General features: G+C 46.4%; 1 protein-coding gene across 2 annotated transcripts in view; it reads left to right on the top strand.

Moving 5' to 3' along the window:
• The window catches only part of ST8SIA2 (ST8 alpha-N-acetyl-neuraminide alpha-2,8-sialyltransferase 2), a gene marked incomplete at both ends in the record, with an annotated part of 58,406 nt that overhangs the window by 8,774 nt on the left and 25,367 nt on the right, over positions 1 to 24,265 (top strand). The window lies entirely within an intron of this gene.

Here is a 24,265-nt window from a genome sequence, read left to right as displayed (position 1 = left end):
GCTACACAGGATTAATTCACACCTTCTTGCTTAGTAAAAGCCAGCGTGACTTAAATAATGTAGCGGGGAGGCTAAGATACCCGGAGAAAATGAGCTGGTAAATTGATCAGGCGACTTTTGTTTGTTCTTCTCCTGTAAGCAGCAAAGCCCCTCCTACTGCACCTCTGAGGTTCCTAAGTTTGGGATTTAGCTCTAAGCGGACTCTGCCTGATGTCCAAACTATACCCCAGTCCATAGGTTTAGTTCCCAGGAGAGGCAAAGAGAAGGGCAAGAGAGAAACCCATAGTGGTGTACAGGTCCTGGCCCGGGCAGAGAGCCTCTTAGACTGCAGCACGAGAGCAGCAGCTCCTCGACAAATAGCTCCAGAAGACCGGAGCCATCCAGCACTGGGGGTGGAGCCAGCTAAGGCTCTGCAGCCCCTTCCCCAGAGGGTTCCGCCGCCAAAGCTCTACCCTCCAGCATCATTAGGATGACTCCCTTAGGGCTTCTTTGTAAACCTCTCCCAGCTGCCAGCCTGGGGCTTTCCTTTTCTCCGGTCAGTAAGGACTGTCAAGTCTTCCCTATGAGCCAGACTCACTGCTCATGCCTGTGGACACAGGGCCACACCTTTGGAGCCCCTGGGAGCTGCTATGGAAAGACTGAGGCTCTAATCACTGATGAAACACTTATTACCTGCATGACCTCAGGCAGGTGGCTTCACCTCTCTGAGCCCCAGTTTCCTAATCTGTATAATGGAGTTACTAGTATCCAACTCACAGTGTTCTGAGGAATAAATTATAAATGGTGGGAATGTAAAATGGTGCAGCTGCTGTGAAAAACAACAGGGTGGTTCCTCAAAAAATTAAAAATAGAATTACCATCTGACCCAGCAATTCCACTTCTGGGTATATACCCCAAAGAATCAAAAGAAGGGATTTGAACAGATATTTTTATACCCGTGTTTATAGCAGTATTATTTGCAATAGCCAAAAAATGTCCATCAACGGGTGAATGGATAAGCAAAATGTGGTAGGTATATACAATGGAATGTTACTCAGCCTTAAAAGGGAAAGAAATTCTGACACATGCTACAACATGGATGAGCCTTGAGGACATTATACTAAGTGAAATACACCAGACACAGAGAACAGATATTGTATGAGTCCACTTATATGACTAGAATAGTCAAATTCATGGAGACAGGAAGTAGAGGGGTAGTTTCCAGGAGCTGCGGGAAGGGAGTTGCTGTTCGGTTGGCACACAGAGCTTCAGTTTTGTCTGCAGGATGAGAACTCTGGAGGTTGGTTGCACAGCAATGTGAACGTACTTGACACTACTGAACCGTACAGCTGAAAATGGTGAAAATGGTACATTTTATGTTAGGTGTATTTTACCACAACTAAACACACACATGCACACACACACACACGCACACACACACACACACACACACACACACACAAATGAAAGCAGCCAGAAGAGTGCCTGGCAGGTGCTCAAGACACATTGATTTATTTGAAGAGCATAGTTGTGGTATTAACAAAGCAACATCAATGTGAGTACTGTTTAATTCAAAAAATGATATAGTACAAAAATCATGGTTGGGAGGCAGTAGAGGGAGAAAAAGAGAAAGGGACGTAGACTGGAATTAGAGATACACAAACCATTTCTTTGTTGTGAGCATATCTGGATACACTTGCTGGAGGGGGCCCAAATTCCCAACACCTGGGATTTAGGACCTTGGAAAGTGCAAACATATACTTTTCATGGACTCTCTGTAACTACTCCTTGGCCTGCCTTCCTGTCTAACTTCAGTGGAGGGGCCCATAAGGTCTCTGTCAAAGTCTAAACTGCATGGAAGTCAGGGAGTGGTGGGGGAGGGAAGCAGGGGGGAGAGAGGTGGGAGGCCAAGGGTGCAGATAGCCCAGACCGCCCCTCCCTCCCAGATCTGGGTTGCTAGCTGCACTTTTCTTACATCTGCATCAGAGTAGCCATGGTTAGTGTTTTTGGCTCAAGGGAACAGAGAAGGGAGTTCCTGCTGGTCTGGAACCTGCTGAGATACAGCTGACTCTCCCCATTTAGGCTCGTGCCAGGCAACTCCCAGAAGACAACTGGAGTAAGCAAGTGCTGTGGTTTCCAGGGTCAGGCAGTCCCCAAACTGGGGGCTGTTACAAACAGTGCCGGCCCCACCCCCAGAGTTTCTGATTCAGCAGGTCTGGGGTGGAGCCTGAAAACTGGCATCACTTAACAAGTTCCAGGTGATGCTGATATCTCTGGCCCTTTCGAGGACCACACTTGGAGAAACACTGGGCCTTGTCAATCAAAGTGCGGTTCTCGGACCAGCCACATGGGCTTCACCTGGAGTTTTGGTAGAAATGCAAAATCTCGGGCCTCGCCCCAGACCCACACCTGATGAAATCTGCATCAGAACAAGACCCCAGGTAATTTGCATACACACTCCCTGCACTGGTGGGAATAAGTGGTTTCATGGCCTTCTGCAGAGCCCCAGCCCAAGGCAAAGACCTTGGCCCATCAAACCAGGGGAAACTTGTCTGAGGATCCCTGTTGCCCATCAGAGTTGGCCTTGACTCTCAAAAGGATGTCAGAAAAATCAGTAATGGTTATTATTACAGCTGGATGCCTGTGTGCACACTAGGGGTTTTCATACATTATTTCATTATAAAACCCTGGAAAAACCCATTTTATGGATGAGTAAACTGAGACTCAGGTAAAGTAACTGCTCGATAAACACAGAAAAAAGAACTGAATTTTATGAAGGTCTACCTGGCCGTTTCCGGGGTGCCGGGGTTTAAGCCTGTGGATTAACCTTCTTCTCTCCCTTTCACCCTCCCACAAATGAGGCCTGAGGCATGAAGTAAGGCAAGGAGAAATCTTTTTTTTTTTTTTAATGCAGTTTATTTTCCATCTCATCCATGAGGCTTTTTTTTTTTAATCTTGATTTCAGAGTTAACCCTTTCTTTGCAACTTTCTTGGCCAAGAAGGTCTTAAAACTTGGTTTTTGTTTTTTGGGTTTATTTTAGCCATGCCGTGCAGCATATGGGATATTAGTTCTCCCACCAGAGATCGAACCCATGCCCCCTGCATTGGGAGCACAGAGTCTTAACCACTGGACCACCAGGGGAGTCCCAAGGCAAGGAGAAATCTTAACCAAGGGTTGAATTGATTTATTAAATGAGCTTAAGGAGGCCGCAATGTCTGTACCAGAATAACTTTGACCCAGGGCTGGAGCATGTGATAGAAATTTCCAGAGAAGCTGGTCAGTCAAGTACTGCTTGACTGTGTCATTAAGTCCCCTCGTGAGCTTGGCTTGGAAGTGATCATTCGCACAGCCAATGGCCCCACTTCACAGTTGGCACACGTGGTTACAGTTCCCTAGGGTTCTTGGGGTTCCTGAGTGGTTTTGGTGGCCTGCCCAGCCAGCGATCTAATTCCAAACTCCATTCTCAGTTATAAAAAGCAGAGGAATTGATGGGGGAGGCCTCTAGGGGCTATCGAAGGCAAGTAGAGGGGAGCCTTTAAAAACCAAGCTGCTACTTCAGATAAAGACAGCCTCTGGGCAGGCTGGAAGCCAAGAATTTAATTGTATTTATTTTTGCCATTACTTTCTATTTAGGGCAAGGGATATTGGTATTCTATTTATGGTAATGATATAAAGGTTCCTTTGATGATTAATTCATTTAAGTTTTTAAGTGAGTCGATTTAAAGAAAACTATTAAGTCAATAAAGTGGGATTAGCAAAACACGTAAAGGTAGACCCCAAAAATGACTGAAGTCGATGCTGTGATGACGTGGCTGCTTTACTTCTCTCTGTGACCATTATCTGCCCCCTTGGCAGCAAAGCCGCCACAAGTCCTTGTAAAACTTCTATAGAGAGTAAGTGAGTTAATCTTCCAAAAAAGTACCTAGTTACAGATACGATTTCTCATTGTATCTGGGAAATTGCCCAGCGCTCAAAAAAAGAATTCTCCGATGAAACAACCTTGTGGATGACTCAAAAGTCTAGGATGATTGAGCCCTGCCACCAACTCCCAGAAACACCACTAGGTGAGACTCCCGTCTTAGAGTCTCCCGGCACCCTCTATATTTTCCTCCTCACGGTTCATATTTCTTGCCTGGTGCCTTTCCTGCCTGGTAGATTGTAGCTTTAGGAGGGCTAGGACCATTTCACATCTGTGCTGCATTGTACTTTCAGCCCCTTGCACAGAGCCTGGCAGAGAGTAAGTGCTGGTTTGGAGAATAAAGGAAGGAAAGGAGGGAGGGCAGGAAGGAGGGAGTTAGTTCCAGAGGGAAGCTCAGAACAGCTCCTGCCACCTACATTCTGCAATCATTTATATATTCCTTTCCATGGCCAAAGGAGAGAAAATATGATGGTTTATATCAGCTCCCACGTGATTGTCTGATTTGAAATCCATTGAGTTCCGTCTTGGTTATAGATGAAACGCACTTTTCCTTTTCCCTGATTCCTTGGAGAAAAGACCAGCCCACTGTTAAAGGTTTCTTAACAGGGTAATTCATGGTGCTATATACAAGCTCCATGGCCTGGTACACAGAAGCCAGAGGACCGGAGGGATGTGGATGTGGCCAGAATTGGGAATCAGGTGCACTGGCTCCTGGCAGGCTGAGATCGTGCTGATAACAAAGAGATTAATAAGGGTCTGCAACCTCCTCCATCCTGTGGTATCAAGGAGGGTTTTTAAATCGATGACGGTCTGGCTGGCTTAACGGTACCTAATCTTACCTTTTGAAGCTGGAATATTTGAGAGTTGAGATCAATTGAGATAAAATAAAGCAAACTGTGTTGACTTTTAGGTTTGGGGTCTTCATCAGATTCCCATTGTGTAGTGTTGTTTTTATTTTCTGTCTTGGAAATAGGTGGAGATTAGCCACTGGAGAGGGTTGTTCTGCCTGGACCAGGTGATGGTATATTTACTTCTGTTCTTCTTTTTTTCATCTTCCACAAGATGATTCTCCATGAGGGAAAGATCCATTTCTATCCTGTTCATCTCCATATACCCAGGGCAAGTCGCCCAGTAAATGCTCAATGACTATATCTCAAGTACAGCACTTTAGTGTAACCAGCACACTCTCTGCCAGGGGCCAAGTCTGCTGGAAAAGTCAGTCTGTTCCCAATTAGGTGCAGAAACAGCCGCCTTACAAGGCATCCCAGTGCCCCTGGAGAAAAGCCGCAGGAAGGCTCCCTGGTACCTGGTTTCCGTGTCTGTTACCACGAGTCTGGTGTGGTCATCACAAAGCTGTGTGAGTAAAATGCATCTGATTCCTCACACACAAGGGCTCACAAGCCCTGTGTGAGATGCTGGTGACAGGCGAAGATGAACCCAGCACAGAAAAAGTGCTTGAGGAGTTTGTGGTCTGATGGAGGGGAAACTCTTGAAAGTTTAGGCATTTCTCTTGCCAGAGGATCCATACATTTTTAAATATTTATTTATTTATTTTTGGCTGTGTTGGGTCTTCATTGCTGCACGTGGGCTTTCTCTAGTTGTGGCGAGAGGGGGCCGCTCTTGGCTGCAGTGAGTGGGCTGCTCATTGCGGTGGCTTCTCGTTGCGGAGCACAGGCTCTAGGCAGCACGGGCTTCAGTAGTGGCTCACGGGCTCTGGAGCACAGGCTCAGCAGTTATGGCGCACGGGCCCAGCCACTCCACGGCATGTGGGATCCTCCCAGACCAGGGATCGAACCCTTGTCCCCTGCATTGGCAGGCAGACTCCCAACCACTGAGCCACCAGGGAAGGACCCCATACATTTTAAAGGATTCTCAAAGGATACCACAAAGCTGAAGAGGAGCTGCTATGAACAGTTGAGACCCTTGAAATGTTGTGAACAGGAATGTGCATCACACATCGTCCTGTGTGAGGATGAGAAACATGTCTGGGGTGAGTGAGAGCTGGGAGATCTGCCACCTCAAGGGCAGGCCCTAAGCTCTCAGGACCTCAATTTCCCCATCTGTAAATGAGGTTCAACAACCCCACAGGTCTTCTCTAGCTGCAAAGCATCACCACTGGATACCTTCCCTGTTGAGTGAGTCCAGACTCACTGGAAATAGCTAATCCTTTTTCTATGCCTCTAAATTCCTTGGCCTGAAATCTTAGAGTAGGGCAATAAGTAGGTGCTGCGCTATTTTCACCTACCACCTGCTCTACATTTAAAAGGGGAAAAAGCCACTCTGAGGGAGGTGGAAGGCAAACTTATACACTGAGGGTCTGCCACATGCCAGGCATCGCAGTGGATGCTTTCACATCTCAACGAAGCCTCTTGATGAACTGGCAAGACAAGGCTCAGCAGCATCTTTATTCCCCGCCTCTCAGTACCACTTGGAGAATCATTCTATTACAGCAGCATGGGTGTTCCTGATAAATTATGCTCAATGTACCACATTTTAGAAAAGGATGTGAGTGTATGTAATAAAAGATAGAAAAGCTGGCATCAGTCATAGCTCAATTGGAGGATTTCGGAAGCCTTCTTCCTTCAGTTATCAGGAAGGTTCATTATCACCAGCAAGCATCTCAACCTAGTAAGCGTCCCTGTCCTCAGTGGTGAGCCCTGCCATGTCAGAGAAGCAAAAACTGACAATATTGTGCTCCTAGTGATGATGATTCAGATCTGTAGGAGCTCCAAAGAGGGAGTCCCCACAAAGGGCGGTGGCAAGAGAAACATTTTCTAGACGAGGTGGGATCAGGGTGGGAGCTTGAAGGAATGGTCCAAGACTTAGCTGGAAGAAGAATGAAATTGATGATCCAGATGGGGAGAATGGCCTGGGACAAAGAAGGTTCAAGTGCACATCAAAGAGCTGTTCCTACCTTTGGGGCTTGGCTGGAGTGGGGGGCTTCGGGACGACCTGAGGGTGGAGGAAAATACGATAGGGCAGGGGGTGCAGAGCCAGGCTGTCAGGAGCTGAGGAACTCACACTTGATTCTTTGGGGGGTTGCTTTGGTCTAATCTGGGGTCCAAAGACCTCTAAAGAGTCTGTGATGGGTTTTAGGAGACCCATGAACCTCTTGAAATCTTAGGCATTTCTCTAGGCAGAAGATCCATACATTTTAAAAGATTCTCAAAGGATTCCACAAAGCTGAAGAGGAGCTGCTATGAACAATTGAGACCCTTGAAATGTTTTGAACAGGAACGTGTAGACTGTATATTGCTGGAAGGGGCAGAAGCTAGGGAGACCACCCAGGTCATCTATAGGAGCAGCATGGAGGGTCTGGGCTGGGGGGAAGGGGCTACAAATGGAAAGGAAGAGAGAGCTAGGGAGTCTTGGTTACAGAGGAGAAATGACAATACTCTGGGATGGTCAGTGATGGCCGAGCCCACTGTGGGTATTGGAATCCAGAGGGAAAGCTGTGCCTTAAGGTCCAATGGTGAGTTTGACTTTAAACATGATGATTTTAACAGGATAGAGTTCATCTATGTAGGATCGAAGACATTTAAAAATCATTGAATCACCAATTATTGGAGTGTAGGTACAAAAGAGGCCAGCCAGCCCATTCCCCTGTATTTTCCAGGTACAGCGATGACACCCCAAGATGGGAAGGGACTTGTCCATAGTCACCTGGATGGTGGGCAACTGTAACCAATATGTAAGTGAATAATATTTAGGAGAGAGGTCAGAGCTGAGATGGAGATCAGAAGCCATTTGGAGGGAGACGGTTGAAGCCATGAGTGTAGCCATCTTTAACGTAGCAGAGACCCCAGGATTAAGCTTCGGTCTTTGCCCTCATTTAGAGAGTTGGAAGGAGGAACCAAGGGAGCAAAGGGCATGGAGAAGGACAAAGAAGTGAGGGGAGAACGGAGAGACCAAAGCCGTGACCAAGGGGGGGGGCAAGCGCCCCCGGCGGAAGGGCGCATGGGATGAGGATGCTCCAGGGCCACTGGCTGGGGCATCAGCGGGCTCTGGGTGACAGTTGAGAGACCTCTTTCCTTGGTGTGGTGAGGTGATGCGAGATTTCAGAGAGGTCCCTGATAAAAGGGGGCCGTGATTACAGTCTGGCCTTGCTAGAGGTTTGAGAGGCAAAGAGAAGCAGGTCGAGAGCAGGACCAGGAAGAAGGAGAATATTTTTAAAATTAAAAAAGTGTATTTGTAAAAATAAGGTAAAGAAGCAATGAGGGGAGAGAAGGAAAGAGGGAAAGGTTATATGAGAAAGTCACAATCTTGAGGAGAAAATGGGACCAATAAACAGAGGTGGGGATGAAGATTCAGAAACCATCTTCTGGGGCGAGGAGGGCCCAGAAACAACATGAATTTTACATGAGGGAAGATTGGGATCCATTCACCCATCAGGCTCCTCTTGCTTTGGGACCATGGCTTGTGCAGACCCCTCTGCCTGATGCTCTTCCCACAGCCCTTTCGAGGCTGCCCTCCTCGTATTCTGGGGTTCTGACAAAATGCCACCCCCAAAACAGCTCTTCCCTGCCTGCTCCCAAGTATACCCTCAGTCTCTAATCGCTGCTTCTCCTCGTTTCTTCTTAGCATCACCCAGTGTATGGATGGGCGGTTATGATTCTGTTCCTTTGCTGCAGTGTTTCCTGTATGTGTATGTGTGTGAGTGTTTCTTGTCTCCAGATTTCAATTTTAAGCACCTTCAGACAGGAGACTGTCTCCATCCCCCATTGTGACCCCAGAGCCCAGCCCGGGGCCCATCATGCACGTTAGTTAGAACAAAAAGAAGAGAAGGAAGAAGAATTCAGCCATGACCTACTCTCTCTTCGCAGAAAAGTTTAATAGGAACAGCAATAAAAATAAAATTTAAAATAGCATCTGGCAAGCTGTTTATACGTAATCATTATCTCTTTTACTCTTCATGGTTTACTCATTTTAAGAGGTGAGGAAGCTCCGTTTTCCATATTCCGCTAGTGAGGGTGGAGTTAGGGATCTCACCAAAGCCCATGTTAACGACAGTGTTGGATGAAAGAGGCATTTCCACCAAGAAAACAAGAGGCTAGATCCCTTTCTCCCATCCCCTCTGCCAGGGGATGAGTAGGCTCTGTGTATCCTCTCCCTGCTCCCACCCACAGCATCACCTGGTTCTGAATGTGCCCGTGCAAGCATGTGCAGGTGTTCTACTATCTAGAAAAAAAAAAGGGTTAAATTTCCTGTCCACCTGTCAGTCGGGAGGTAGAGAATTCTCTTTGCCTCTTGATTATTCTAAACCTCAAGGAGGGGCCGGGGTGTCCCCCTTCACCCTAGCCTTCTCCCCTGGCACTTTCTACAGGAATGTGATGGCAGGAGAAATGGAAAGAGGGTGAGGCTCTGAAGCAGCCCCCAGATGCAGAGCCCTTAGTGACAACTTGGGCCACTGTCCCCTGGGCACCGTCCAGAGCCACCAGCCCAGACCTTGGAGGTAGGCAGGCCTGTGACTGTGATGCCGCCTCAGGCCCCAGCCCACCCTGGATGTCTGGCCTGACGCTTAGGGCAAGAGGAAAATCAAAGGAGGGGGGCTTCCTGTTAACCCATCTTTGTTCCTCTCCTTTGTGCTGCTTTAGAACAGGAACCAGGTTCCCAGCCTTCTGCACAGCCTGAACTTCCTGTCCAAAGCTGCTGGAAATATTCAAAGTGTTAAGGTCAAAGTCTCCTAGAATGAGGGGTGGGAATCAAGAGGTATGGAACAACCCCGGGTCACTCGTACACTCCGCTTGTCCTGACATGGCTTCACACCTCCTCCTCTCAGCTGTGGCAGCTGGAGTTGCGGGCATGTCTGGAGTCAGGTGTAGAGTCCCAGGTACGATGCCCGTCTGGCCCTGCTCTCTGGCTTCTCTTCTGGGTTTGCTCCCGTTACAGCATGCCCCAGTTCTGACTGAGCTCAGACTTTCACCACCACTCCACCCCAACCTCTTGCACCAAGTTCCTGATTTGGAGATAATCCGTCAGACAGAGCCAGGTTCAAATCCTGCCCCAGCTCCCTCTTCCCTGTAAACCCTTGGATATGATGCTTAACATCCCTAAACAAAATGGGAGTCATTAAAATGCCCACCTCTTAGGGCTGCGATAGGGACAAAAGGAGAAAATCCACAGTGAGGGTTTGGTCCGTGTCTGCCCCGTGGTAAGTGCCTAGTCAGTGTTAACTCTGGTCATGGTCGCTTCTCCACTATCCGTCTGAGCAGATGTCTCCTCAAGTCCCCATTCAGACGCCCGATTCTAGCATCAACCTGGACACAGCCTTGGGTGCCAGCATCCTCCCTATGCCCATCCGCATCCCACCCCCCACCTGCTACCAGCTGCAGTGATGTTTGTTGGCTGATGTCACTTTCCGTGCCCTGAAGCAACAGGGCTGGAGTTCATTTTCTCCACCCTGAGCACTGTCTCGGGGCTTTTCTCAAAGGCAATCAGAAAGCAGCTCACAAGGGGGACCCAAAGGGCAGAACCCCCCCCCCAATTCCTCCCCGGAGCCTTGGACTCCCACAGAACATGCGCTGGGGAGTGGGGATGGAGACCACAGCTCACACCTGAGGCATTAGGGCTGCGTATCCCTCCAGAGCCAGGGCTGGCTTTCCATTACTAGTCTATCAGTTAGTGATTCAATCAGCAAGTCCAAGAAAGCCGCCTTGTGCCACATCATAGGGAGAATGGAGCTCCCAAATTTTCTTTTCCAGAACTTTTGTCTTCTGAATATTGTGTGTGGGGTGGGGACGACGGTGCCTCTGGGTGTTCCTCTTCTGCTCTGGTTGATTTTATCAATAAGCATCTTGTCAGTTGTCATTGAAAGGGAGCAAGGAACTAGTACTCCCTGCCACTTCCTATACACCCTCAGGTCCCGTAGCGTTGCTGTACCTGGCATAAGTGGGGCTTCTGAGTCAGGGAAGGTCATGGAGAAGGTGACATGAGCTGAGTTTTGCTACCTGAGTAGGAGTGGGTCTAGGGATCTCAAACTCAAATGCCTTCAAGGTCTAGGCAGGTCACATAAATAAGTGAAACAGTACAGTGTAAGACAGTAAGGAGTGATGTGGACTGTGGAAAAATATAGTTTATACCCCACTCCCAAAGTGAGGCACAGCTGCTTCTCATCTCCACCAGTTACTATGGTTCAGGGTTCTGATTGTTCAAAAGAAGCCAAAACTTAAGATATTTTATAATGACTAATCCCTTGAGTTTTTACCATTGGCCTCTTAATCCTAAAAGATTTAACATTGTGCAAGCTCCCCAGGCCAGATACGACCTGGGGCTGGCAAGTCATAAACTCTGAATTAAGAAAATGGAAAACAGAATAAAGGATTCTGGAGAGAGAGGATAACGTTCAAAGGCACGATCTTATGATCTGACTCACGTGTTCCGGAAACTGCCCATTGCTTGGTGGAGTTAGCAGGTGGATGTGTGAGAAAGTGAAGATGAGGACAGACTCAGAGTCTTCTGTGCTATGCTAAGGAACCCGAACTTTATTTTGAAAGCAATGGGGCTCGGTGAGGGAACCCACTTCAAGGAGGAAGCGCCATGTTGCACTTTGCATCTTGGAAATCCGGGTCCCACGTGGGAGTGTTTGGCAAAGGATGACTCTCTGCGGACAGGGAGGTAAGAGAGAAACCATGGCGGGGAACCTGAGGGAAGGCATGAGGGCATGGCACCTGCTGTCCTCAGGTGGGAGAGTCTGAAGGCTGGGTGATCTTGGAGGGGAAACCTGGTGAGAGAGGATGGGGAGTGTCCACAGCACCCTGATTCTGCATGACTGGGTGGGTACCATTCCCTGAGGGAAACCTGGGGGAGAGCAGGTTGGGGGTGTGAGTGCCGGTCAGGTCTGAGGTCTGTGTGGCGGTGACTAGGCTGTTCTGTGATTCTGGAGCCTGGAAGTGCATCAGGAGTTGTGGGCATGTAGATGAACAGTGGAAGCTGGGGCTTCTCAAGGGCTAAGGGTGGGCTCTGAGCAACCCTGACATCTAGGGGAAGGGCCTAGGAGGAAGGCCTGGGAGGGAGCAGCAGGGAAGAGTTTCAAGGAAAACCTGGAGGAGTGTTGACACTTGATGAAGGAGGAGGGAATCTAGGACCTAAGGGACATTTCAGGGTCTCGTTCAGGAGAACTGATGTGTCGTCAACCCACTCAGGGACCAGGCCACACCCTGTGGGTCCCACTGGGGCTTCATCCGGCACAGCCCCGTGGCTGGTGGATGGACCACACCCAGGTCTTGGCAACATGACTGTCAGATGTGCCTCTCGTGCTAGTTAGCTGAGCACTTCTTTGCTGAAGAAAAGAAAACGCACTAATTTAATCTCGGGCAGATCTCCCCACTGGACGGCCGCAGAGCCATCCGACAGAGCAGCAGCAGCGGTGAGAATCACAGTTCTGCCACAGATAACACATTCCATTTTCTTCCATCCACCGCTCCTTATTTCTCCCTAATGGACCATGCTGTTGGAAGGCAGCTTCCCTGAGGACAGCTGATCCGAGGGGCCTCGGCAGAGTCCACACGCAGCAGTGGTTTCTTCTGACCCCGAAGGCAGCAGCCATCGCCTTCAATAACACACTGCAACTGACATTCATGTCTGCCTGGAGTTTCTTGCTTTAACCCCACCACAGGACCCCGCTTTGCAGAGAAGGACCTCCAGACCTCGAGAGGCCAAGGGCTGCAAAGCTAGAGCACGTTGGGAACCAGAACTCCAGCACCCTCACTGACGGTCCCGCCGTCCTCCTTCCAGGTGACGGCAACATTCCCTGAGTGGTGTCGGCTGTCGGGGGAGCCGCATTTATCCAGGTCCCGCAGAGTAGGGAAGGGGACAAGACATATCAAACACCCAGAAGAAAAGTGACTTTAAAGTCGTCCCCAACCCAGGTGCCCTCCAGGGGTTTTCTCAGGAAAAGGCTGCAGCTGTGTTAATAGGGACACGGCCTTTCTGAATGCAGGTCTGTCAAGAAGTGAACAAAGGGGAGGGAAGAAAGGCCGGCTTAAGGCAGAGAGCTTTCAAGTCCCAGCGAGGCGGGTTCAAGAGCAGAGCACGGCCCGTTGGACAGACGTTCTGCTTCTCTTTAAAGAGCACGGATTTATCCACACCGTGTGACACGAATGAAATGAGAAGTTTTCAGGGCTGCCAACCTCTCCGTTAAGGTTTTGCAGTGGTATATTTCTAATACAATAAAAAAGTGGAAAACGACAGCCAAGGCTAACACTGTGTCTGCAGCAGGAGGCCGCAGCAACTGTCAATAGTGGACGCTAAGTGACGGGCCAGTGGAAGTGCTATGGTTTGAATGTTTGTGTCCTCCACCCCACAAATTCACATGTTGGAATCCTAATGCCCAATGTGATGGTATTTGGAGATGGGGCCTTTGGGGGTGATTAGGTCATGAGGGTGGAGGCCTCATGAATGGGGTTAGTGCCCTTATAGAAGAGGCTTCAGAGAGACCCCTCACCCCTTCTGCCATGTGAGGATAAAAGACGTCTGTGACCTAGAAGAGGGCCCTCATCTGGCCATGCTGGCACCCTGACCTCAGACTTCCAGCCTCCAGAACTGTGAGCAATCAATTGGTGTTTTTTATAAGCCCCCCAGACTACGGTATTATCTTCTAGCTGCCCAAATGGACTAAAATAGGATTGAATGAATTTTCATATAAAACTCTTCCTAAGCGTAGTTTTTAATGGCTAGATCACATTTTGTCCTTATTGGTGTGGTGCCAGTGGAGAATCTGACTTGAATATTTTCCCAGTTAGCTCACCAAGTGTCTCACAACTACTTGTTGAGTAACCTTTGCTTCCTCTTAAGTCTCTGGCATCTCTTTGACTGTGTAATAAATTCTTACATGCAGCAGGTGAAGGGCAGGGTGCAGGAGCCAGTGTTCTGCAGGCACACGTGGTTGGACTATATGCAAACTGAATCCCTGCTCTGACAGTTTATTTGCTGGGGGTGACCCTGGGCAAATCACTTAAATTTTTGAGCCTGCATGTCCTATTTCTAAAACCAAAATATGAAAATTAACATGCCACTGGTACAGTGCCTGGCACAGGGTGGAGCTCAGGCAAATGAAGTTATTAATACTTTTCACTGTTCTCTTGGAATCCACATCCCCTTCCTAAGGATGTGTTTTGTTAACATGTACGTCTGGGACTGGGATTGTCACCTGGAATAATGAAGCCATCGCTCTTGGGGAATAAATTTTGATGGGGGCAGGAAGATGTTGACAAAAATATTCAACCATATTTTTTATCTGAAAATTTTATAAAACTAATATTTTGTAAGAAAAATATTTTCTATATTTTGATAGAAAGTAATGCTGGACAAAATCTTGCTGGGTGTGAATATAGAGAAAAATTGAGATTTTTTAAATTGGGGGGCACCCTCTCTTAGGGGAACAGAAAGAATCAAGGAGGGATTTTATGCGTTATTAATGGAACCTTAAAGTGTTGAGAGGAGTGTGATTTAAAATAATGGATTTTCAGAGCCAGGAGGAATCTTAAAGATGCCCTGAGGACTCTAACCCTTCTCTTCACTTGGGATCGTTTATCATGACTCTTCCCAGTAGCTTATTTCCTCCAGAGGGAGAAGGTTTGTCCAGGGCCACCCTGTGGCCAGAACCAGGAAGTCCCGACTTTACTTATCCAGGAAGGAGGACGTGCCACCAAATGTTGACAGAGTTCAAATAAGATGGGGACAGACATGCCCATCACAAGGTGTTCATACAAGAGTGCTTTTGATAGAGTGTTGGGGACATGAACAAGAATGGAGTTGTAGGGGAGAGGGTGGAGAAAGGAATCACAGACAGTGTAGAAGTTTGCAAAGTGCTGGAAAGAGACAGAGAAGTAGCTGAGGGGTGTATGAAAGAAAAGTTGGGTCGTTTATTGAAGATGAGAAAAGCACACATATATATAAATGCTAGTGGGGATGAGCCAGCAACATGGCAGAGTCCTAAGGCGCTGGTCTGAGCCAGCCTGCTGGGTTCAAATCCTGACATCCCTTCTTAGTAGCTGTGTGGCCCCAGACAGGATTTTCCCCTTCTCTGTGCCTCTGTTTCCTCTCAGGTAGAAATGGATCATCATTTCTACATTCTCGGGCTACTGTCAGGCTTAAATGAAGTAATATAAAATTTGTAGGACAGAGTCTGACATATACAAGGTCCAAGATAAAGACCAGAATTATTATGCAGCTGAAATGAAGCTTTAACTATATGGGGAAGAGAGAAGAAGTAGTTGATGGAATAAGAATCGCCCAAGGCAGGAAGGGATGCAATTCCAAACACAGGTGGAGGTCCTGGGTTTGGATAAGAGGACAGCTGGCTTCTTGTAACAAAGGACGGGAGGAGGCAGATTCCTTCTACTTGTAACTATTCACTGACTTCTGATGATGGCCAGGCACTAGGGGTGCAGCCGTCAACAGGATAGACACAGTGCTTCCATCATGGAACTTACACTCCTGTGGCAGAGGCAGACCGTACACAAGGTACATGATATGGTGTTGAGAAGACAAAAGGGGATGGGAGTGGGAAGGGCCACCGTGGAGGGAGTAGGACAGCAGATGCTATGTTAAATGGGATGGTCAGGGAAGGCCGCTCTGAGAAGTTCCGATATGAGCCAAGATTTGAAAAAGGGGGAAAGGGAGGAGTGAGCCATGGGGTATCTGTTGGAAAAATGTTCCAGGGAGAGGGAACAGCCAGTGCGAAGGCCCTGTATCTGGAGCACTCCTGGCAGGTGTGGGTAGGTGGTCAGTGGAGGTGGGAGTGAGGCTGGGGTTTCCCTTCTTCCTCCCCGAGACATGCTTCCGGCGGGGGCTGAATCCTCTTCTCTACAGCGAAGGGATGGCTTCAGCTTTTTTGGCTCATCTATTCATTCAGCAGTCCTCTTTGCAGCACATTGGATGTGCAGGAGATATGTGACCTCCACCCCTTCATGGTAATGCAGAGATGATCAGGACCCTGTCCTAGGCTTGGCCCCAGTCTAGGGACTGGTGGCGAAGCCACGTGCTAGGTGAAGCTGCAGTGGTAGCTGAGTGTAGGGAGGATCTTGCTGCAGGTGTGACCAGGACACCGAGGCAGGTCAAGGGACGCTGGTTCACTGTAAAGAAGGGTCTTCAGAAGTGGGTCGGGAGGGACTCAGAAAAGGCTCCGTAGCCATGAACTACTTACTGGAGAAGTCTTCTCTACTGACAGCTTTCACCAGCTCCAGTTCAACCAACTGCATAGATATGTATCGTCTCTGAGTTTTAACTGCATTGGTTTCTGGGGTTTTGAGTGGACTGGATTTGGAACGCATCATTCTCTTAGAAGTCTTTGTATTATAAAGTCTGTCTCCTTTATAAAATGCGTGTAGATTGGAGGAGGACCAGTACCACATGAGTTGGTCATCCCAGTTCATGTATCATTTCTGGCTGGTGCCTCGGTTTACTGCGAAAGTGTTTGGTCTGGATGATAAATTATATGGTCTCTCTCCTGGTTGTTGGTCATGATGAGAAAGAGAAAAGATCAGGAATAAGTGTTATGGGAAATGCTTGGCATCCAAGTGGCTTGTTTACTTTTCTGATGTGCAGATGGCTAGTACAAGAGACTGGGGAAATTGGCTGGAATCAAAGCCCTCCGTTCTCACGAATATTTTCTGAGGTCGAGCAGAGGGAAGAGCCAAGAGTGAGCTGGTACCTTTTTGAACACTGATGGAAGCTGATTACCAAACAAAAGTTTGCTGAAATTGCAGCCAGCGGATACATCAAACCAAGCTAATATTTAACGTGAAGGAAGAGAGGATGGCAGAAGAAGGAGCTGAGCATTCACTGAGGTGGGCATAAGAAGACAGAAGCCCATGAGCTTGCTGCTGTAACCCTCCTGTTAGTACCTACAACACCCACAGAAGCCAGAGGTCTCAATTGTCATGGAAACACCATTGTCAAGGCTGAAACCTACACTGGTCTCTTCGGAGCTCTATGCCCAGCAGCGTTTCAGTGTCTGTGAGGTCCAAGAGCTCCAGTGCCATGATGAGACTTGCTGAATAGGAAAAGGCATCTCAAAGACTGTCGAACACATCAGTGAAGGTGTTAGACCCGGCCTGAAGAGCTGGAAGCTGAGTGGGTAGACCCAGAGGAGGGTAACGAACTGGTGTCAGACACGGGTGGCACTGGGAATAAACCTAAATTTGGTGCGAACATCATACCAGAAGTGTCGTTTGCTGCCTGTAAAGCCGACGCTGCTGAGAGGGGGCCCCCTGTACCGTCACACTGAGTCCTGGCTGGCAGTGCGGAAGTGACTGGCCAGTGCCAGCTTTCATTGTGATCCAGGGTAGTTTTCACGCTGCCAACGAGCCGACAGTACAGGAGTTTTTGATCCTCACTGTTGGAGCTGTGACTTCAGGAAAGCCGTGCTCAGGGCAGCAGAAGCCTGCCTCGACCAGAAGGATGTCATCAGAAATGGGGCAGAGATGCTTTGTGGAGGGGCATTTTGCTCCTAACATCCTAGAGAAGGAATTAGCAAAGGCTCACAGGTCAAAGCCTACCTCACAGGTCAAAGCCTACCCTACCTCACAGGGCAGCTTCCTGTTACTGTGTGGCTCTCCAGCCGAGATGATTTTACAGTTTTAAAGGGTTGCAAAAAAATCTAAATAAGTATAACATTAATACCAAGTGCTTTATGATATGTCATGCACTGTTTTAATCTCTGCACTCATTAGCTCACTTAATCTGTATAAAAACTCCGTGAAGTAGATACTATTACTCATTTTTTTAGATGAGGAAACAAATGGAAGCTTCTAGATAGGTTAGCAGTAGTCAAAGATCACACAGCTAATGATTAGTTCAGCTGGAATGCAGACACTGGGAGTCTTATCTCAGAGCTTGTGCCCTTAACTTGCTTCCCCATATGACAAGTTCTCCAACACTGTTAGGGTGTATAGAGTATAAGTCCAAAAGAGAGATTCAGGTGACACAATCCGGTGAGTTCACCAGAGGGAAGGTAACAGTGTTTCAGAGAAGCAAGGGAAGGCTCTATAGGGGAATGAGGCCACCTTTCTACCATGATGACAGGAACACTAACTTTGAACCTCAGTTAACTAAAGTCTCATCCCCCAAAAAGAATTACATTCTTCTTATTAACAGACCTGTTACCCAAAATAATGTACTCAATCATTATTATTATATTTTTAATTTCATCAATAAGAACTTTGTTGAAATTTGTTTTCTCTTTTGTTGTTTAAGTATCTTCATCTGCATAAGATCTTCAATTTTTCCTCTTGTCCCACAAAGCCTAAAATATTTGCTGTCTGGCCCTTTAAGGAAAAGTTTGCCAACTTATATCCTAAAGAATTCAGGGCCTTGGAGTTGCTGTGGAATGTGATGGGAAAGGTTGGTGAATGGCACAGATGCAGCAGCATCTAACTCTTAGAGTTTGGAAAGTATGACGTTGAACTTTGGGTCTCCTGATGACCCCAGCCATTACATCACTCTGATGAGTTGGTGAATGAGTACAAGTCCTTCATCAAGGACTACCTAGTGGCATCCCCTGAAGATGCCTTAGACCAGTATGACTGTAAAGCTTGGAAGTTCTCCACTAGTGGAGGTGGTGCCCAGGTGGTAGGGGATGGTTGCACAGCGACCAACCTGAAACGTATTCCCAAGCCTATGGGCAAGGACTCTGTGCAACTGCCTTCTGCTCAGAATGAATGAAAAAGACCCTGTGACAGAGTCTTTTCAGGAGTTCAAACTGGCCCAGTCCAAAGGATGGGGCACCATATTTCTCACTGTGCCAGGGAAACTGAAGATACTGTCATTGCCAGCCTTGTGACTGGATCTGCACTGGACCAACCAAGGCAGGTGCCCCCTTGCCCGTCTGAGCACTTGGCCAAGTACGAACAGCTCTTCAAATGGAGGAGGAAATGGACATCAAAGCTCAATTTGCCAGCAAAAATTTCAGGAAGCTCCTAGCCAAGTATGCTCTGGGCAGGAGAGCCCCTGAGCTCTTGAGCCCCAAGCACTTGTCAGCTGGTGGGACTTCTGCTCCTGTCCTAATCACAGGTGCTCAATGATCCAGACACAAACACTTTGGAAGGGACTTTCCTTCCCCCGTCTCTGTGATATTCTAGCTCCTGAGAATGGCCACATCCACAGCTAGGCTTCCGACATGCTACTCCATGGATGAACCCTGAAATACTTTATTAAGTCAAAGAAGCCAGGCATAAAAGGACAAATATTGTATGATTCCACTTACAAAAAAATATCTAAAGTAGGCACATTCACAGAGATAGAAGAATAGAACAGAATCGAGTATCAGGGGGTTGGGGGAGCAGGGATTGGGGAATTATTGTTTAATGGGTATAGAGTTTCTGTTGGGGGTGATGAAAAAAACTCTAGAGATAAAGGCTGGTGATGGCTCCACAATATTGTGAATATATTGGATGCCACTGAATCGTACACTTAAAAAGGGATAACATGGAAATTTTATGTTATGTATATTTCACCACAAAAAAGAAAAAGTCTTTAAAAAAACACCCTTGAACCCTGTTGAAATCCCTTGCTCTGCTCATGTGAATGACTGCAAATCATCCTTTTCCTTCTTTTCTCCCTACCATGTGTTTGTGGGGCCACATACTTATAATGTGTCCTTGGAGGATCAACAGGCAGGACCCCCAGTGGTTTATATGCACAAGTTGAAAGCACACGTTCAGTATCTTCCCAAAACTGTAACGGAAGAATCATCTGCAAATTCATGAATTGTGTTTTAGTTTAATCTTTCATTCTCAGGACTAATCAACTGTTTTAAGTTGGGTCCGCACACTTAATTAAAGCTTTCAGCTCTTGAAAGTTCATTTACTGAGCCTGACTCTTCAGTGAGGAACCAAGGATGTGGGAGATTCTAACACAGCTATGAGACCCCAGCACACTGAAACATGACCTTACCTATAAAACAACTGGGCTTGGATGAAGAGGCTAAACAGAAATGCAGTTTTCAGGTTTGCTAATTGCTTTTCACTGAAAACAAATCCAATTATGCATGTTATTATTTTTTTTTAAGATTTTTTTGATGTGGACCTGTTTTAAAGTCTTTATTGAATTTGTTACAATATTGCTTCTGTTAGCTCCCTGACCAGGGATCGGACTCGCACCCACTGCGTTGGAAGGCAAAGTCTTAACCACTGGACCGCCAGGGAAGTCCCTGTTATTATTTTTTTAAACAGGCTATTTTTATTTTTTGTCTTAGTTTACTGCTTGGAAAGAGTATTATGTTCATGGTGGAAAGGAGACTGACATCTTAAAATGTAGAGCTTTGGAGTAATCAACCTCCATCCTCACTATGGCTGAGAATATCGGGCAGGGTCAAGTGGACAGGGATTATTACTAATATTATACCTTGTTTTATAGAGCTCTTTATAGTGTGAAAAGAGCTTTCCCACATATTTACTCATTTGGATGACCTAAGCATCTTTGTTTCTGTGATTTCAGAAGTTGATGAATTATCTTTAGCAAATTTTTCTCACCTGATCATCTTCCTCTGTCACTCAACCAAGCAGATATCAGCGTTCCCCAATCACAAGGGATGTAAGCTTATTTTAATAACAATGGAGGCAAAACCTAATTAGAAAAAAAAATCCCTTGCCAATTCATGTGATTCATTTTGAGCCAAATTATCTGCAACCTGAGTTTCTTTGAATGACAGTCTGCCCCGTTCTCTGGGTATCTGAGAGGTGAAACCGTGTCTTGTACAGGTATAAGTAATATGTGTGAACACAGCATGAAAACTGCAGGGAAGACTTTGGAAGAAAAGTCCCACTTAGCACTGAAGTTAGATTTGATTCACTGAGCCCCAGCTGGACAAAGTACTATGCAAGGCTGGGAAGGTGAACAAAACAGGGTCCCCCTGTTTTAATATAGGTTTTATTATTATTTAGGTATGGTCAGGCCAACAGATCAGGAGGTGACCACCATTGAAAATGTAGTGTGTTATACTCCCACATTCCAAGAGGGGTGGCACACCACATCATGCAGGGCCATGTGGAGTAGCACCAGGTCACTTAGGAGGGAGGGGAGGGGGAACTGTGGACAAAAGCCTTTATTGTGGTTTCCATAGGAAGGAAGGGTGAAGCAGGGTAAGCAGGCTTAGGATTGGCTAGTTTGGATAACTTCAGCAGACTCTGGGGCATAGGAGCTGTCCTACCTGTCTGGGACAACTGTAACCCCTCGTTATATTACACCAGATAGATGCATAGATGTCTGGTACCTAGCTCCAGGTGATTATGGCAGGTGGATAGTGGCCCAGAGAATAAGATCCCACTAAGGGAGGTGGCAGGGGTATGGGCTCTAGATTAGTTGATTTGTATTTGAAAGGTGCACTCCCAGGCCAGTTGTTTACTATCTCTAGGAATTTGCTAACCCTGAGAGGAGCTGTCCCTCCACAGTCAGCAAGGTCCCAGATGTCAAAGCATCAGATAAAGAAAATAAAAGACATGGTTAATGCACACAATCCAGGGGCTTCCCTTCTAGTGTGGCGAGCAGCTGAGGAAGATGAAACCAGAAACAAATCTCTAGACCTTGGTTTCTTCAACTATAAGAGGAGGAGTTTAGACTATGTCAATGACAAAATGTCTTTCAAGTCTCCCATCTGTGATTCCATGAAATAATTAAATATGAAAAGGTGACAAATGCTGTAATAGAATGCTTTAGGAAGAGAAGGAAAAGGTGGCTGAGAATTGAAAACTAAGATGGGTTTGAGGGGAAGCACAGGTGTTGGGCTTGGGGTTTAGCATAGGAAGGTGATGGGATGGGTTGGCTGATGGAGGGGATTCATCTTCTCAGAGGCATTAGGTAGAAAACACACGTCAAAGCAGAGGTTCTCAAATGGAGGCAATTTTGCCTCCCTGCCCTAGGGGACATTTGACAATGTCTGGAGGCACTTTTAGTTGTCACAATTTGGGGGTGTGGGGAGGGCTGCTCCTGGCATAAAGTGGGTAGAGGCCAGGGATGCAGCTAGAACACCCTACAATGCACAGATAGCTGCCCAACCCCCAACACCCACATTGAAATATCAATAGTGCCGAGGTAGGGAAACCCAGAGTTAGAGGAAGGACTGGTATGAAAAAGTGCATGGTTTGTGGTGCCCACGTCAGCAGGACTGGATGCGCCCCAGGACCTGGCCTGGAGGCAGGAGAAGAGAAAGCAGGAGGAAGTTGTTGCTCAGCATTGAGTCCTCTCCAAACCCCTGGTTGCGTTAAACCAGATAGATGCACAGATGCAGTGCTCACCTCACCTGGAGTCCTCTCAGATTTCAAGAAAGGTGCTGAGCAGAGTTTGTTGAGGTTTGCTGTTTGTATAAGCGGAATTTTAAATTTTTATGAAGATTTTTTTTAAATTATATTTTCTCTTAGGATTTCTTCTTCCACTTCTGAATTTTAAAAGTCCTTCACATATATTCCTCACACCTCATCAAGATTTGATAAATATCCTCTTCCATTTTCTTACCAATTTTGTATGGGTTGCCTTCTTTAAATATTTAACTGTTTAATTCAGTCTTCCCCAGAGGTGCTATAAGTATGCTTGGTAATAAGTAAGATGATTTTAGGAATTCCACTGATAAATATTTTTGTGGTAATGGTTTTGTGTTCTTTTCAAATGAGTATATAATCATGATATCAAACCCATATTTTCACAGATGGTGTTGTGTAGGTTAAGAAGTTTTTAAAAGATGAGTCAATTTAAAAACTTAATAGATAGTAGTATGGGTGATAAACAAAATATGGCAAACTGCTGATAGGAATATGAGAATTACTAAAGTCTGAGAAACACTAGTTAAATCCACTTGAAATTTATAAGTCAGGGAACACTTACATGATTTCCCTCCAACTCACCTCCAGATTATTAATCAACTACTTCAAACCATTTATTGAATTTCTCATTGATAATGATTTTTAAAAATCATACATCAATTCTCATGTGCAGCGTTTCTAGACAATCTTTTTTGTTCCAATAACCTTTCATTAGTATTGAGCTATGACCACACTTTTAATTACTTACTTGACTTAATATCTGGCCCAGCAAGTCTTCCCTCCCCCAAGGAGTGCTGATTTTGAGGACTGGGGTCAGGGTCAGGACATGTGAAAGGTCAGTGTCATGTGGACAGCAGCAGGCCCAGGAAAGCCCTTGGGCGCTGACCTAAGTAGATTATGGCTACAGGCCAGAGATGGCCAGGTATTCCCAGACCCTTGGATTAGACTTGTGAGAAAGCCGCCATCCCAAGGGTAAATGAAGAGAGACAAAAAAGAGATATTACACATTGATTTAAATGTGAAGAACCAATGATACTCTGTGTAATTAAGAATTAGACTGTGTGTAATGAAATTTGAGACCTGAAGGGAGACCTGAGATGAGGCACTGGGTGAGTCATAGCACACGTCCTGTTGCCTGGTCATCCAGCTATGAGGCAGAATATTTCCTGTTGCCAGATAATGTTGAAAGGACATTTCAGTCTATCAGGAAAAGACACACGCAAGCACACACACACACACACACACACACACACACACACACAATGTTATATCTACAAGTATGTGAATCCTAAAGAAAGCAGATAGAAAAATCCAGATTTAAAACCAGTGAGGAGTTAGGCATTAACTTCCCCCAAAGAGTTCTTATTAAATCACAGGATTCTTTAAATATACAGCTTTTGCAGTGATTTTAATTATTTCTTTGGAGTGTGCCAGCACATTGGCTGAAAGGCTAGATGGAACTTTTAAAAAATGCTAGATGTTAAAAAATGATAGATGATCTTATTTGCAAAGCAGAAATAGAGATACAGACGTAGAGAACAAACGTATGGACACCGGTGGGGCAAAGGGGGGTGGGATGAATTGGGAGATTGGGCTTGACATATATACACTATTGATACTATGTATAAAATAGATAACTAATGAGAGCCTACTGTATAGCACAGGGAGCTCTACTCAGTGCTCTGTGGTGACCTAACTGGGAAGGAAATCCAAAAAAGAGGGGACATATGTATATATATATCTGATTCACTTTGCTGTACAGCAGAAACTAACACAACATTGTAAAGCAACTATACTCCAATAAAAGTTAATTCAAAAATTAAACTAAAATCGCAAAAAAATTATAGCTCTCCAAAAAAAAACGAGAAAAGTGTGAAGAAATATCTCCTCAAACCACATATCCTATAAATCAGTGGTGAAAAAATTATTTAACTTAATAAAAATAATTAATCTCACATACAACTTTTAAAAAAACACACACAGAGCACAAAGTGGGCTGGGTACCAGGGGCAGATGGATTCATCTCTCCCCTTGGCCCAGTGTGATTAGCAAAGCAGGGTGAAACTTCATGGCCCCCATCCAGAATGGAATCTGACAGAACTGAAGAGATGG

The sequence above is a fragment of the Leucopleurus acutus genome (genome assembly GCF_964270905.1).
Source record: "Leucopleurus acutus genome assembly, chromosome: 1".
NCBI lineage: Eukaryota > Metazoa > Chordata > Mammalia > Artiodactyla > Delphinidae > Leucopleurus > Leucopleurus acutus.
This window is presented reverse-complemented; position numbering and strand designations above follow the sequence as displayed.